Source organism: Notamacropus eugenii, chromosome 5 (assembly GCF_028372415.1).
Source record: "Notamacropus eugenii isolate mMacEug1 chromosome 5, mMacEug1.pri_v2, whole genome shotgun sequence".
In the NCBI taxonomy this organism is placed as follows: Eukaryota; Metazoa; Chordata; class Mammalia; order Diprotodontia; family Macropodidae; genus Notamacropus; species Notamacropus eugenii.
Window position 1 is genome coordinate 309,408,914 of NC_092876.1, and position 13,961 is coordinate 309,422,874.

A 13,961-nucleotide genomic window follows, 5' to 3' on the forward strand; every position below is an offset into this window, starting at 1 on the left:
TGATAGCTAGAAAAGCCAGTTTCTCTCCCCCAAGACCCAAGTCAGAGGATGAAAAGGTAGGAAGAGACTGTATAAACTTAGCATCAAGATTCATCTTAACAACTTGTGGTCCGGGAATTTCCCTTCAGACAAAAATTACTCATAGATTGGTTGAATCTTAGAGTTAGAATTGGCATGAGGCCCTCAAGTTCAACCCATAGTTTAATGAAGGATTTCCCTACACTCAATTCCTGATGGGCCTCCTGGCAGTTCTGCACCACATCCTGTCTCCTGACTCCATGGGTTTTCACTGGCTGTTGCCGATGCCTGAAATGCTTTTTCTTCTCTCCTTTACTTCCTGGAATCTCTAACTTTAGCTCATCTCTCACCTTCCTCAAGAGAATTTTCACAGACCTCCACTTCTACTGCTCGGGTCTGCTCTCTGAGATCACCTTCCATTTATATTGTAGGTATGTTGATATGCATAGTTATTTGCACGGTGTCTTCCTCACTCTGATGTATGTTCTGGTTTTCTTTTTGTTTGCTTGTTATTTGTATCCCCAGCACTTTTCACACTGTCTGGTACTTAATAAGTAATTTGTGACTGGCCACTGGCTGATTGACTTGAATACTTTTAGGGGAAAATAATTATATTCCTTCTCTTGAAGCCTGTTCTCTAGGTTAAGCTTGAAGAGAACTTCCAGCTATTTCTCATACGAAATGATTTCCATTTCCCCATCATCCTGGATGTCATTCTCTAGATGACTTCTAGTTTGCCAAAGGTCCTCTTAGTGGGAGTCCTATTCTAATATCTATAAGTAGGGAACACAGACGCCCAGGTCGAGTCTGACCAGCGCCCAGCGGTATGAACAAAAGTGGTATTACTTATTTTTTTCTTTATTTTTCATTATTTATTTATTTATTATTATTATTTATTTTCTTTCTTTTTTATTTACATGCTATGAGCTCAGCCTTGGACTATTTCAGCTGTTTTGTGTCCGACTCTTCCTGACCCTATTTGGGATTTTCTTGGCAAAAATACTAGACTGGTTTGCCATTTCCTTCTCCAGCTCATTTAACAAATGAGGAACTAAGATAAAAAGGATTAAGTGACTTGCCCAGGATCACACAACTAGTAAGTGTCTGAAGCTGTATTTGAACTCAGGTCCTCTCAACTCCAGGGCCTCTTACCTACTGCACCATCTCCTGATAATCTCATGCCTTTTTTTTGTGAACCTTTCCCTGTCCCAGAATGAATGTCTCTGCCTGATTTGATATTTTATTGGACTATCAAATGATACTTTTCTGCTTTGTAGGTCCTTTAAAGTTACTGTGGCTCCTTAATATCATCCCTCAAAATAGAAAGTGGAATTAAAACTTGATAGTGTCTAGATGGTTCAGTACCAGCTGAAAATCAGGAAGACTCATCTTCCATAGTTCAAATCCGAATTCAAATCCTAACTCAAATACACTGCTGGACAAGTCACTTAACTCTGTTTACCTCATTTTCTTATCTGCAAAATGACCTGGAGAAGAGAATGACAAACGTCTCTAATATCTTTGACAAATATGAGATCATGAAGAGTCAGATGTGACTGAAAAACCACCGAACTGAGGATATAAAATGGTCAGGGACATCCTTCTAGAATGGCCTCAGAATTGAGTATCTAGGGGCTTGGCCTTTAGCAAATCCCCAAGAAACATGAGGTTTTGAATATGACTCAGAAATCAAGCAAACTCTTTGCTAGAAAGTATCTAAGCAAAATTTCAAGGAAATTTAGAAGTTACAATCACCTTGGGTTCTTTACTTAAACTCTTCCTACTTCACAGAGATGCGTCTAGAAGGAAAAGGCACACAGCACACCAGTTGTAATTCACTTGGAGGGAAAGACACTATATAAATGCAGGCTATTACTGCTGTTATCCTTTTCTTTGCTTTTTTCCTGGTACTTTTATACTTTCATTACTGTATATGCATTTGCTGTATGTTATGATAATATATCATTTTGTTTTTATTTTATAGTAAAATAGTTTAAAACCTAAATTGGAGGATAGTTTAGTAAAGTTAATTTTTCACATGATGATGAAAAATATTTTGAGATAACCTGATAAAATAAGATGTTACTTCAAATGTTACTTATTTGAAATTGTGCTTTTTCCATTTTATGATTAGCATTTCACTTAATGTGAATTTAATCTTTGTTGTAACACATTTCAGGACCTGTTATGCTTGTAGGTTTTTTTAGAAAGACAATCTGACTGGAAACTAGCCACTATTTTTCTTCACTGCTGGTTTCCTTTGTTATTTTTTGTTGAATTACAAGGAAACAATATATCCCCTCCAAGTTTGAAAAAAATAAGAGTTCATATGTCAGACTGGAAAACAATCACAGGAAAGCCAGGATGATAGGGATCAGAAAACTATGTTCCATGAGGAACAGCTGAGAGATCTCTCACAGTGCTTAGCCTGGAGAGCAGGTTTGGAGAGAGGGAGTATAATTCTTCTTCCTTATGAAGGAAGTATTTAGAGAGATAACTCTCTCTAAAATTATAATTTGCAAAGATGGTATTAACCTAAAATAACAAAAGGAGGTTCCTAACCAGAGAGTTCCCTCTTCCAGTGAAATCAAAGGTTCATTTCCTCTCCCTAGCCAGGGTAAAATTTGCCTAACGTTGTCTCTGTCACTGGATGGATGGCTAGATGACAGATAGGTAGATAGATAGATAGATAGATAGATAGATAGATAGATAGATAGATAGATAGATAGATAGATAGACAGATAAACAGATAGATATGAGGTAAAAATATTGGTATGGATAGATATAGATATCTAGAACTTATACTTGCATTGCTATCAAAGAGCCAATTTCAATATACCAGCAGGTAATGGAATTTTGGATGGACATTTTCTAGGCAGGAATCAGGAACTGGTTGGATGGAGGCCATGGTTAAGAATCGAAATCTAGATGCCTAAATTCAAGATCCTATAACCTCAGAAACACAAGGAATGTCAGGGAGCCTTTGGTCCATCCTATATGTGACCAGGAGTCCTATTTACCATATCCCTAACAAGTGATGGTCTCTTCTTAATGACTTGTAGTGATGACTGAGGAAGTGGCCTATTTCTTGTTTATGTAGAGAACTGACTTTTTTTTCCCATTCTATTTGACAAGTATTAACTAAATGCCTGCTATGTACAAAGGAACGTGCCTATTTCATAAATGCTACTGCAGACATCAAAAGTGTAAAGACCAATCAATCAATAAACGTTTATTAAATGCCTACTGTGTGACAGGCACTGTGCTAAGTGCTGAAGATTAGTTGTTGATTGGTTGTTGTCGTTCGATCTCGAAGAGGACCTAAATGGCATCACTATGCTAGAGTCAAGTTTCAATGTTTCCGACTGTGGCTGATCAGACCCATATGAAGTCAAAATGCTCTACCACAGGTCAGGTATAAATAGTCCATGTGAACACTTGGGGTGGCTCTCTAAATTTGTGCATCCTGTATTTCCTTTGAGCTGTTTCAATTCTGCTTTGCTCATAGAGGGCAGCACCTTCTCTGATGTGGGCGTGCCATGCTGAGCAGTCCTGTGCCAATGTCTCTCAAATCATATAATCAATTCCAAAGTTCTTAAGTGAGAGCTTGAGAGCATCCTTGTATCACTTCTTCTGATCACCACGTGAACACCTACTTGTATGAGTTCTACATAAAACAGTCTTTTTGGAAAGGGTACATTTTGCATTCAAACAATATGTCCAGCCCATCAGAGTTGCATTCTCTGAAGCAGAGTTTGAATGCTTGGCAGCTTAGTTTGAGTAAGGACCTCAGTGTCTGGTACCTTATCCTACCAGGTGATCTTCAGAATCTTTCTAAGACAATTCAAATGGAAGTGATTCAGTTTCCTGGCATGATGCTGATAGACTGTCCATATTTCACAAACATATAACAACGAGGTCTGCACAACAGTTCTGTAGACCTTCATTTTGGTAGTCAGTCTAATATCTTTTCTCTCCCATACTTTCCTTCAGAGACTCCCAAACACTGAGCTAGCTCTGGCAACGTGTGCATCAACCTCATTGTCAATGTGTACATCCCTAGAAAGTACACTACCAAGGTAACTGAACTTATCCACAGCATTCAGAACTTCTCCATTTGTTGTAACCAATGGTTTCATGTATGGATGGTGTGGTGGTAGCTCATGGAGCACCTGTGTTTTCTTGATGTTAATTGTTAGGCCAAAATTAGCACAGGCAGCAGAGAATTGATCCATACTTTGTTGCTGCAGGTACAAAAAGAGGCAAAAGACAGTTCCTGCCCTCAAGGAGCCTAAGATCTAATGGAGAAGAAAACCTGCAAACGAATATATACAGAATGAGCTATGCAGAGAATAAATAGTAAATAATTAACTAGAGGGAAAAGGCACTGGAATTAAGAGGAGTTGGAGAAGGCTTCCTGTAGAAGATGGGATTTTAGTTAGAATTAAAGGAAGACAGGGAAGTTAGTAGGCAGAGTTGAGGGGGGTTAGTGTTCCAGCCAGAGAAAATGCCCAGAGCCAATAGTAGGAGTATCCTCTTTATGGAACATCCTTCTATCCAAAGAGAATATGGAACATGATCTCTCTCCAGGAGGCCATTGTCACCAGAGCATAGGGCAAAGATGTAAGAAGATTGAAAAAGTTGGGGCAACTAGGTGGTACAGTAGATAGAACCCAGGCCCTGGAGTTAAGAGAACTTGAGTTCAAATATGACCTCAGACGCTTACCGTGTGACCCTGGGCAAGTCACTAACCTTGTTTGTCTCAGTTTTTTCATCTGTAAAATAAACTGGAGAAGGAAATGGCAAACCACTCCAGTATCTTTGCCAAGAAATTCCCCAAAAGAGGTCACAGAGTCAGAAATGACTGAACAACAACAGATTATGAAGGGATTTGTATGGCAAATAGAATATTTCATATTTGATCCTGGAGGTGAACACTGCAGTCTATTGAGGGTAAGTGTGTGAAGGTGAGTGTAAAAGCAAGCACCCTGACATACACAGGAAGGCCTGCTATCACAGGTTCTTTGATCTGCTTTTCTAAAAGGAAAGCAACTTGAGGGGTCAACAATCACTTTAATTAAGCACATGTATCATTCACTTAGTTCAGAGGAAAAAGTCAGCACCCTGAAATTGAGAGAAAATACAAACAGAGAAACAAAGATCAACCAACAGACAGGGCTTCCAACTGTCTGACAGATCAACAGATAACTATCTAACCATACATACATAGTGACCAGAGAGAGAAGCACAAACATGTGGGTTTTCAAAGCCGAGGGGCTTCTTAGCAGCTGCCCAGAGTCTCATCCAGCCAAACGAAACACTTCCAATCAGTAAGCCTCAGAAGTAAAATTTCACCTCAGTCTTTATACACTTTTCAGAGCCAGAGGGCATCACAACCCTTGAGAACCAGTGCCTCATTAAAAGGTGTAGGCCTTCCTACAAATCTTCCCTAACCAAACTCCTCTTAATGGGTAGGCCCATTAATGGATGAAGAAGAGCTTCTTTAATCACATTAAGGTAATTAACAATACTAATATGTACACTGTTTCTAGTTAAAGACTCTTGATTAATTCAATCAAAGGCAAGGTTAAATCAGAGGCACTTGATAATACTGAAAAACCTCAAATGATCCTACTTTGCTTGTGTGTGTTGTGTGTGCGTGCGTGCGTGCGTGCGTGCGTGTGTGTGAGACACAATTGGATCTGTACTTTAGGAAAATCACTTTAGTTGCTAAATGGAGGATGGATTGGAATGGGAAGAGACTTGAGATAAATCCACCAGCAGGCTATGGCAATAGTCCAAGTGTAAGGTGATAAGGACCTGACTGTGTCAGGGGAAAGAATATGAGAGAAGGGGGCATATTTGTGAGATGATGCAAAGAGGAAATTGACAGGCTATGGCAACATATTGGATATTGGAATTGGGGAGTTAGTGAGAAATGAAGGAGCAGTCAAGGATGACTTCTAGATGTTAAGCTTGAGAGACTGGGAAAATGCCATTGCCCTCTATGTTAAAAAGGGGGATGGTCAGGGAAAAAGATAATGAGCTCTGTTTGGAACCTATTTAGATATCTAGTGGGTATCCATTTTGAAAGGTCTCAAAGGTAATTGCAGATGTGAGACTGGAGATCAACTGAGATGTTAAGGCAAGAAAGGTAGACTTGAGAATCATCAGTTTAGAAATGGTAATTAAATCTCAAGGAGGTGAGGAAAGAACCAAGTAGAGTAGTTTAGAGGGAGGAGAGAAGAGGGCCCAGGACAGAACCCTGAGGGACACCTACAGTTAGAAGGCATGATCTGGAAGAGGATCTAGCAAAAGGGACAGAGAAGGAGCAGTCAGAGAGGTAGGAGGAGAACCAGGAGAGAGTGGTGGCCTGACAACTTAGAAGAGTATCAAGGAGGAGGAAGGAAGTAACAGTGTCAAAGGCTGTGGAGAGGTTGAGGAGGGTAAGAATTGAGGTTTTGACAACAGGTAGAGATATTGAAGTAGTATGATCAGACAGCAAGATGGCACTGTGAACAGAGATCTGGGCCTGGAGTCAGGAACACTTGAATTCAAATCCAGCCTCAGATATTACTAGCTGTGTGACCCTAGGCAAGTCAGTAAGACCTCTGTCTTCCTCAGTTTCCTCATCTATAAAATGGAAATAATAATTGTACCTACTTCCCAGGGTTGTTGTGAGACTCTGATGAAATATTTTTTGTAAAGTACTTAGCACATAGTAGGCCCTTAACAAATGTATTTTTTCTTTATTTCTTCCAGACATAGGGGATGGTCTATATGAACGCACAGAGGCAGGAGGGCAGAGAGAAACCAATACCAACTTCGTAAGTAGCCCAAGATTACAAGCAAAAGTTATTATTCCAGTCATATACTTGAAGAAAAGGAGTATGAAATACAGCTATAAAAACAGGTTGAAGCTAGATCATGGAAAATTTTGATGGTTATCATATGGGGTTTCTATTTCATCTAGTAAGTTGGTTGATCAGATTTCTGCATGAGGAAGGTTATCTGGGCAGTGTAAGATGGATTGGAGAGGAGAAGGCCTAGAGGCAGGAAGGCCAGGTCAGAGGTTAATCCAATAGTGCAGATAAGAGCCTGAACTTGGGTGGTGCCAAGTGGACAAAGAAAGGAAGGAATTAGTAAGACATCTGTTAAGAAGGTAGAAAACAATTGGGTAACTTATGGGAAGAAGATAAAGTAAAGATTGAAGTAAAAAGAAAGGATGAAAATGATTATGAAGTTTCTAGCATGGGGACTAGTACTGTTATTAATGGAAATAGGGAAATTAAGGTTGTGGAGAGTTTTTAGGAGAGGAAGATGAGTTTGAAAATATTGAATATTAGCAGTCAACAGGATATCTAGGTAGAGATTTCCAGTAGGTAGTTATAAACTCATTTTATATACATATATACATACATACATATATACTTGTACATATATACATATATGTATGTATGTATGTGTATTTTATATATATGCACATATGTGTGTATATATGTTTGAGTTATACACAGAGAAGACTATTAAACAGTCGTCATCAAAATCAATTACAACTGTTTCAACAGAATTTCATTCTTGAGAGCTTTCTCATTTCTCTCGAGTTGATTTGTTAGTCATATAATCCTGACAGTCTTATTGACAAACTCTTTGAAATCTTGGGGTTCACACCCACAATTCTTTTCTTGGGCTCTTAGGAGAGACTAAAGACACCTAAGAGAGAGGATGTCTGAAAGAGGAGTCAGAAAAACATCAGATTAAAGGCACAGAATCATTAGCTTTATTGTCATTGTTCACCCTTCTTTTCTAAGAGATTCAATGACATTGTGAGGGGATGTCTTGACTTTTGAGTGAATCGGATTTAAGTGAGGCAGAGCTACACAAAGATGTCAGCCTTACTCTCTCTTCCAGAGTCATCTAAGTCCAGTGGCAGGACAATAGTCAGGTTGACTTGAGGATGGCATGGGGTCCAGTGGATGACCTTGACATTTTGAATATCTGACCAAGCTCTGAAAGCTCCACACCACCTGCTTCAATTGTTCTCATCTACCCATTTCTCTGGGGAGAAGTTATCACATGCTTGAAGTAGACATTTTCCTAACTCACCTACAGGTTGAAGGCCTTTTGGTTACCCTCAACCTGGTTTAACCCATCTGCCCGAGGGTTGTGGCCCCTTACATTATGTGGAATTCAGACAGGGCCATAAGGACATTTATTTAATTGGCTTCACTTAGGCAGTAGGTAACCTTTTTGCTGGTGGAGGATCTTACCTCGATGTTGATGGCTGCTGATTTATCAAGGTGGTAGTTGCTTAAGGTTGGAGTGGTTGCAGCAATTTCTTAAAATAAGACAACAGTGAAGTTTGCCACACTGATTGATTGTGCCTTTCACAAAAGATTTACTGTAGCATGCTATGCTGTTTGATTGCATTACCCACAGCAGAACTTTGTTCAAAATTAATGTCAATACTCTCAAAACCTGATGTTGCTTTATCAACTAAGTTTATGTAATATTCTTCAAGATTGTATCTCAGAGAACAGAGAGGTCAAGGGGAGGGAGAGAGATGGAAAGGGAATGAAAGAGATGGAACAGTTAACACATACACATCAGTTAAGTTCACTGTCTTATATGGATGTGGTTTGTGCCTACCCAAAACAATCAGAATGGTAATAGCAAACATCACTGATCACAAATCACCATAACAGATGTAATCATAGTGAAAACATTTGAAATATAACGAGAATTACCAAAATGTGACACACACACAATGTGAGCACATGCTGTTGGGCAGATCCAGAAATATGATGGGACTTGGTATGCAATTATTGATTTAGCCAATGTTTTCTTTACTATCCCGATAGATTCGAAAGAATGGGACCAATTTGCTTTCACTTGGCAGGGCGGACAATGTACTTTTACACACTTGCCACATGGATATCTAATGACAACACAGGGTTGCTGCAAACCTTTAATTTGTAAAAAACAAAAAAAAACCCCACAATATCTGTGAAGTACAATAAAACTAGGCATGCCTATAGTGGTAGATAATGATAGCTAACATTTATAGAGGTTAGGTTATGGTGAACGAGCAGGAACTTTGTCTTTGACTTTGTCTGGGGTACTAGAGAAGTTTGGTTACCTGCCACTAGATCTGATTTTGTGGATATTAAGGTTTTCATTACCCAAATTACAGTATTATAGGTGTATTTCCAGATAAATGGATTGTGCAAAAATGCTACTTCATCTTGTGATCTGTAGGTGGCAACCTTTCTAAGGTTATGAAAAGGAAGGAAAACTATGGAATAGAGATGGAGCCTTACAGACATGGAGGGGCATTAACAAAGAGAGGAGTACTTGGGAGTTCATGTGCACAGCACCACGTGAGTGGCCTTCTAGGTATGAAGTCTGGGGCTGAGCAAGCTAGTTGTTTCGTTTTGTTTCATTCTAAGGGGAAAATTCACAGAAGTCAAGAGATAGTAGATTGTCATTATTGAATTCTATACTCTGTGGTAATATGAATAAGACATCTTTTATTTATAAACTATGTGTCCAGATTCCTTAGCTAATTACAAGACTCCTAAATTTGAGATTAGCTGTCTTACTCTTCAAATTATCTGGTACTTTCTTATGGGAAGCAAGGGGTTGGGGGGTGGGGTAGGAATGACTGATGGATTTAGAATTAGAGAGACAGGAATGAGTCTGGCTTTGCTGTCTATGGTTTCTGGGACCTTGGGAAACTTTTTTTTTATTTTTCTTTTTTATCATGAACTTAAAAAACATCAATAAACATGAATTTCAATAAACAACAGAAAAGAGGATTTTATATGAAACTGTGAACTTTTATTATATGTAGTTCCTAAACATATTATATTAAACTGAACACAATAGTACCTAAACTATCTTGTTTATCTATGGCTCCTTCTGAACTTCCTTAATGCGTATCTGTCTATGTGAGTATATATGTATATAAACATACACATGTATATACACGTATAATTTGTTCCACTGATACTTTTCTTTTTCTGTAACATCCTCATTACCCACCTACCCACCCTTCCGCCAAACAGAAACTCTCCTTCTGGGACCATTCCACCTATAATAATCTTCTCCTCCAATTTGCTATGTGTGTGCTGTCTTGTGGTATCATGTGCTGTTTGCATGTGTGCATGCATAGCTTCTCATTAACTCCAACTACAGGAACTGTGTGCTTTGTATTTCTCTCAGACCCAGCACAAAGCCTGGCACAGAGTAGATACTTGATTTAATAATAGATGCTAGTTTGACAGCTAACAACCAGGATATTGCATAATGGCCTTTTCTGGCTCCCATCCTACAAAGTTTGGCATCTCCACATGGAAAATGACCTAAGAAATAGAAATGTGCACGCCCATACACATACACACACACACACACACACACACACACACACACACATTGGGGCACCAGGATGACTGTACACCCACACACTAAGAGATAAACCCAGATACTCTCATTCACAAATATGCAGATATTTGCATACTGTGAATCAAGCCCATGACTATGCCCACAGATATTTGACCATATTCACATACACACAGATACACAAACACAGAGGACTATACCCCTAGACAAATAAATACCTTCACATGCATGCATAGGCATGAGCCATCGAACAGAACTGCTCATAAATAGCTCTTTCTGTGCATAAAAACATCTAATCCTGTTACAGAGTCACCTGCTCCCATCATCTTGCAACAAATCATTGGTCCAGACCTTGTGCTAAGCTATTTGCTTTTGATCATAGCTTTTATCATGTGTTGGTTCGTCAACAGAATTAGAAAGGTTAGAGAGAAAGGAAAGAAATAAGCATTTATGATGTGCTTGCTATGTGCCAGGCACTGTGCCACTCAGGGTTTGGAGAATTATGATGAATATAGTACAGTACTTAACTTGAGTTTTAGGTGTCAGCAGGACATATAGGTAAGGAAGTCTAGCTTGAAGATAGAAGATTGGATTTCAGATGAGAGATTTATATAAATTATTTATATAAATTTTATTATTTATATTTAAAATTTACATAAATATTGAAATATTTTGGCCAGCAGCCCTGGGGATCTCCCCCTCCCAGTTTGATACTTTTTTTTAATTAAAAGGGCCATGCCTTGATTCACTTCTTAAAGAGATCTATTCACTGAATGAGCATGGCCTCATTCAAAGTGAGAACTTGAAAAGACCTTAGATTAAAAGAACCAGGGTCTCCCAGTGCATCCTAGGCCATCTCCAGTCATCCTGATGAATATCTGGTCACTGGATCCAGATGGCTCTGGAGGAGAATGTGAGGCTGGTGACCTTGCGCAGCCTTCCCTCTCTCAAAGTCAACTACAAGTCATGTCATCATCTCTCTTCATGGTCCTCTCTGAGAACGAAGGACAAACACAATACCATGCTGGTACCACACATATGCCCAAATACATAGATATAGAAACCTAGACACACATACACATGCATATCCACAGCTGCCCCTTATTAGGCCCCCACATATCCAGATCTAAGCCCATAGATTCATAAATTTAGAACTAGAAGGAAAGTTAAAAGGCATAGTATCATAGATTTATAAATTGTCAAGTCCACAAATATTTAATAATTGCTTTCTATGTGACAGGATCTGTGCTTATCAATGTTGATAAAAATAATAGCAAAAAAATAGTCCCTGCCCTCAAGGAGCTTATATTCTAATGAGAGAAGATAATACATAAAAGGAAGCTGAAAAACTGAGTGGCAGAGCTCATGGGAGCATGATGGACAAGTTTGGGGAGTCTGAAGATGATCCAGAAGAGAAAGAAAGGTGGGCCTAGGCCCTTCCTCCAAATGGAAGTAACAGAAAAAACTCACTGATGAGATAAAGGGGCTACAGCAGAGGATTTTCCAGGGTGAGAAAGACATAAAGACTAAGGGAACTTCCAGGATGAGGAGGCAAGAAAGTCACTGTCCTTTGGGGAGATAGGATGGCTGACCCTAAGACAGAAGACCAGAAAACCCTTGGATGCCTCCAGCTCCTGGGACCTAATTTAGGTCCTTGGCCTGACCCTACGGGTCACAGCTGCTACTGCTAAATGTAATAAGATCCTGCTGAATGTGATAGGATGTCATGGTCCCTCCTTATCTTCTGATTGTGGTATTTGAGCTTCAAGCCTTATGTTACCTGAAGAATGGATCTAGGGGCAGTCCATTAGGGATCAGGAGGGTGAGTTGACCTCTAATGTCCAGAAGGACTCTGGAAAGGGGACTGTGAGTCAGTCTGAAGAAGAGGAATTAGATAAATATGATTGGATCCACCTAGGGCCAACAGACTCTCTCTTCTACTGATGGAGCTTGGGGAAAAGTGACTGGAAGTTAGGGGACACCTTAGACTTAGAGCTTACTCTGCACATGAGCATCAGCCACCCCAGGGGATAGTGTTGAAGTTTGGGCCTGCACCTTTGGGCCTGCCTATGGTCCCCCAAACCACAACATCTTAAACGTACTAGCTGTAATCTAGTTCAATGCTAATTTTGTAGATGAGGAATTGATGGCTCAGGTTCACATAGTTAAATTTGGTTTTTCTACATGAATTTGCAATGTACACTGACAAAGGAGATTATAGCTCTTCTCCTGGGCCAGGGCAAATTCTGAGTTTTATGGCTCCTCAGGGAGCCATAAATAACAGCCATCAATAACTTTCTACAATTCCCTCCTGGGGAACAAGCAGGAAAAATAATTGGCAATGCATTGTAGCCTTCTATGACTTCCCACAGGAGCTTATTGTTATTGTCATGGATTCTTCTTTTCAAAGAGAACCAGTGACATCATAAGGTGATGTCTTGACTCTCTAGTGAACTGGATTTAAGTGAGGTAGAGTTGGACAAAGTCGTCAGCCTCACTCTCTCCTCCAGAGTCATCTCAGTCTAGTGGTACAACAAAAGTCAGGATTACTGGTGATGGCCTGGGATGTGTGGATGACCTCAGCAGCTTTGATGTCTGACCAAGCTCTAAGTTCACTGCAACATCTGCTTCAGCTGCCTTCACAGTCATTGGAACAGATTGTTCTCATCTGCCCTTCTGCCAGAGGAAGTCTTCACATGTCTTGGGGTTAACATCCCACTAACTCTCCAACAGATGTGAGGTCTGTTGGTTATCCTCAACCAAGTTTAGCCCTTTTGCTGAGTTTTACCAAGGAGGTAGATGACAGGTGGACACCAAAGGTAGATGAGCAACCTTAAAAAGGGCTTAGCAAACCATCACACCAGAAGTTCTAATCATCCCTTACAACTTCATACACCTCACAGGAACTTACAGAACAACAGAGAACTCCGAAAATTCTAGTTAATCATCTTTTATGGAATGAACCAAACCAGCTCATTGTCTCCTAGTGGGACGTGGGAGGCAGCCTCTTAGAATTCTGAACTACCTTGGGAGAAGTTATTTCTCCAGTTCAAACCTTTTTGCCAGCTCTCAGGTCTGTTTCTTACTACCCTGTATGGGCAAGAGTTAGTCTTTTAATGTCACTGGGCATCATGCTTCTCATCCAGGAGCTCTGTGGGCTACATAGACTCAAGATCCCTTCTAGCTCGAAATCTATGATCTGATGCCTTTAGGGCAATATGGAAAGACAGAGCAAGAAAAGTACCATCTGGAAAAAAAAATGTTAACATGGTATGATTTGGAGGACACTAGAGAAGACCATAGGTGCCTGGAATTATAGGATTATATAGATGAGGAAGAGACTTTAGAGGCCATTTAATCCAACCTCTTCATTTTATAGATGAGGATACTGAGACCCAGAGAGCAAGAGCCACTTGCCCAAGGTCACACAATCGGTGACAGACCTAGATCCTTTGACCCAGGAAGTATATTGGAGTTGGTTCAAAACTAGGAAAGCCAGTTGTGAAATTTTCAGTGCAAACACTTACAACTTAGAAATCAAC

At 39.8% G+C, this 13,961-nt stretch overlaps 1 long non-coding RNA gene across 18 annotated transcripts in view; it reads left to right on the plus strand.

The window, feature by feature from the left end:
* The first annotated feature begins 220 nt into the window (after positions 1 to 220).
* The window catches only part of LOC140506301 (uncharacterized), a 74,247-nt gene continuing 60,506 nt past the window's right edge, over positions 221 to 13,961 (plus strand). For 4 of the 18 annotated variants that reach the window (XR_011967854.1, XR_011967852.1, XR_011967862.1 and 1 more), the window contains exons 1-4: positions 222 to 449; positions 951 to 4,971; positions 6,781 to 6,845; positions 9,277 to 9,414. This is a non-coding gene — a long non-coding RNA (uncharacterized lncRNA). Of the gene's footprint in view, positions 450 to 950; positions 4,986 to 5,396; positions 5,536 to 6,780; positions 6,846 to 9,276; positions 9,415 to 13,961 lie in introns of all 18 variants that reach the window. The other 14 variants (XR_011967860.1, XR_011967857.1, XR_011967867.1 and 11 more) reach the window with 10 other exon arrangements.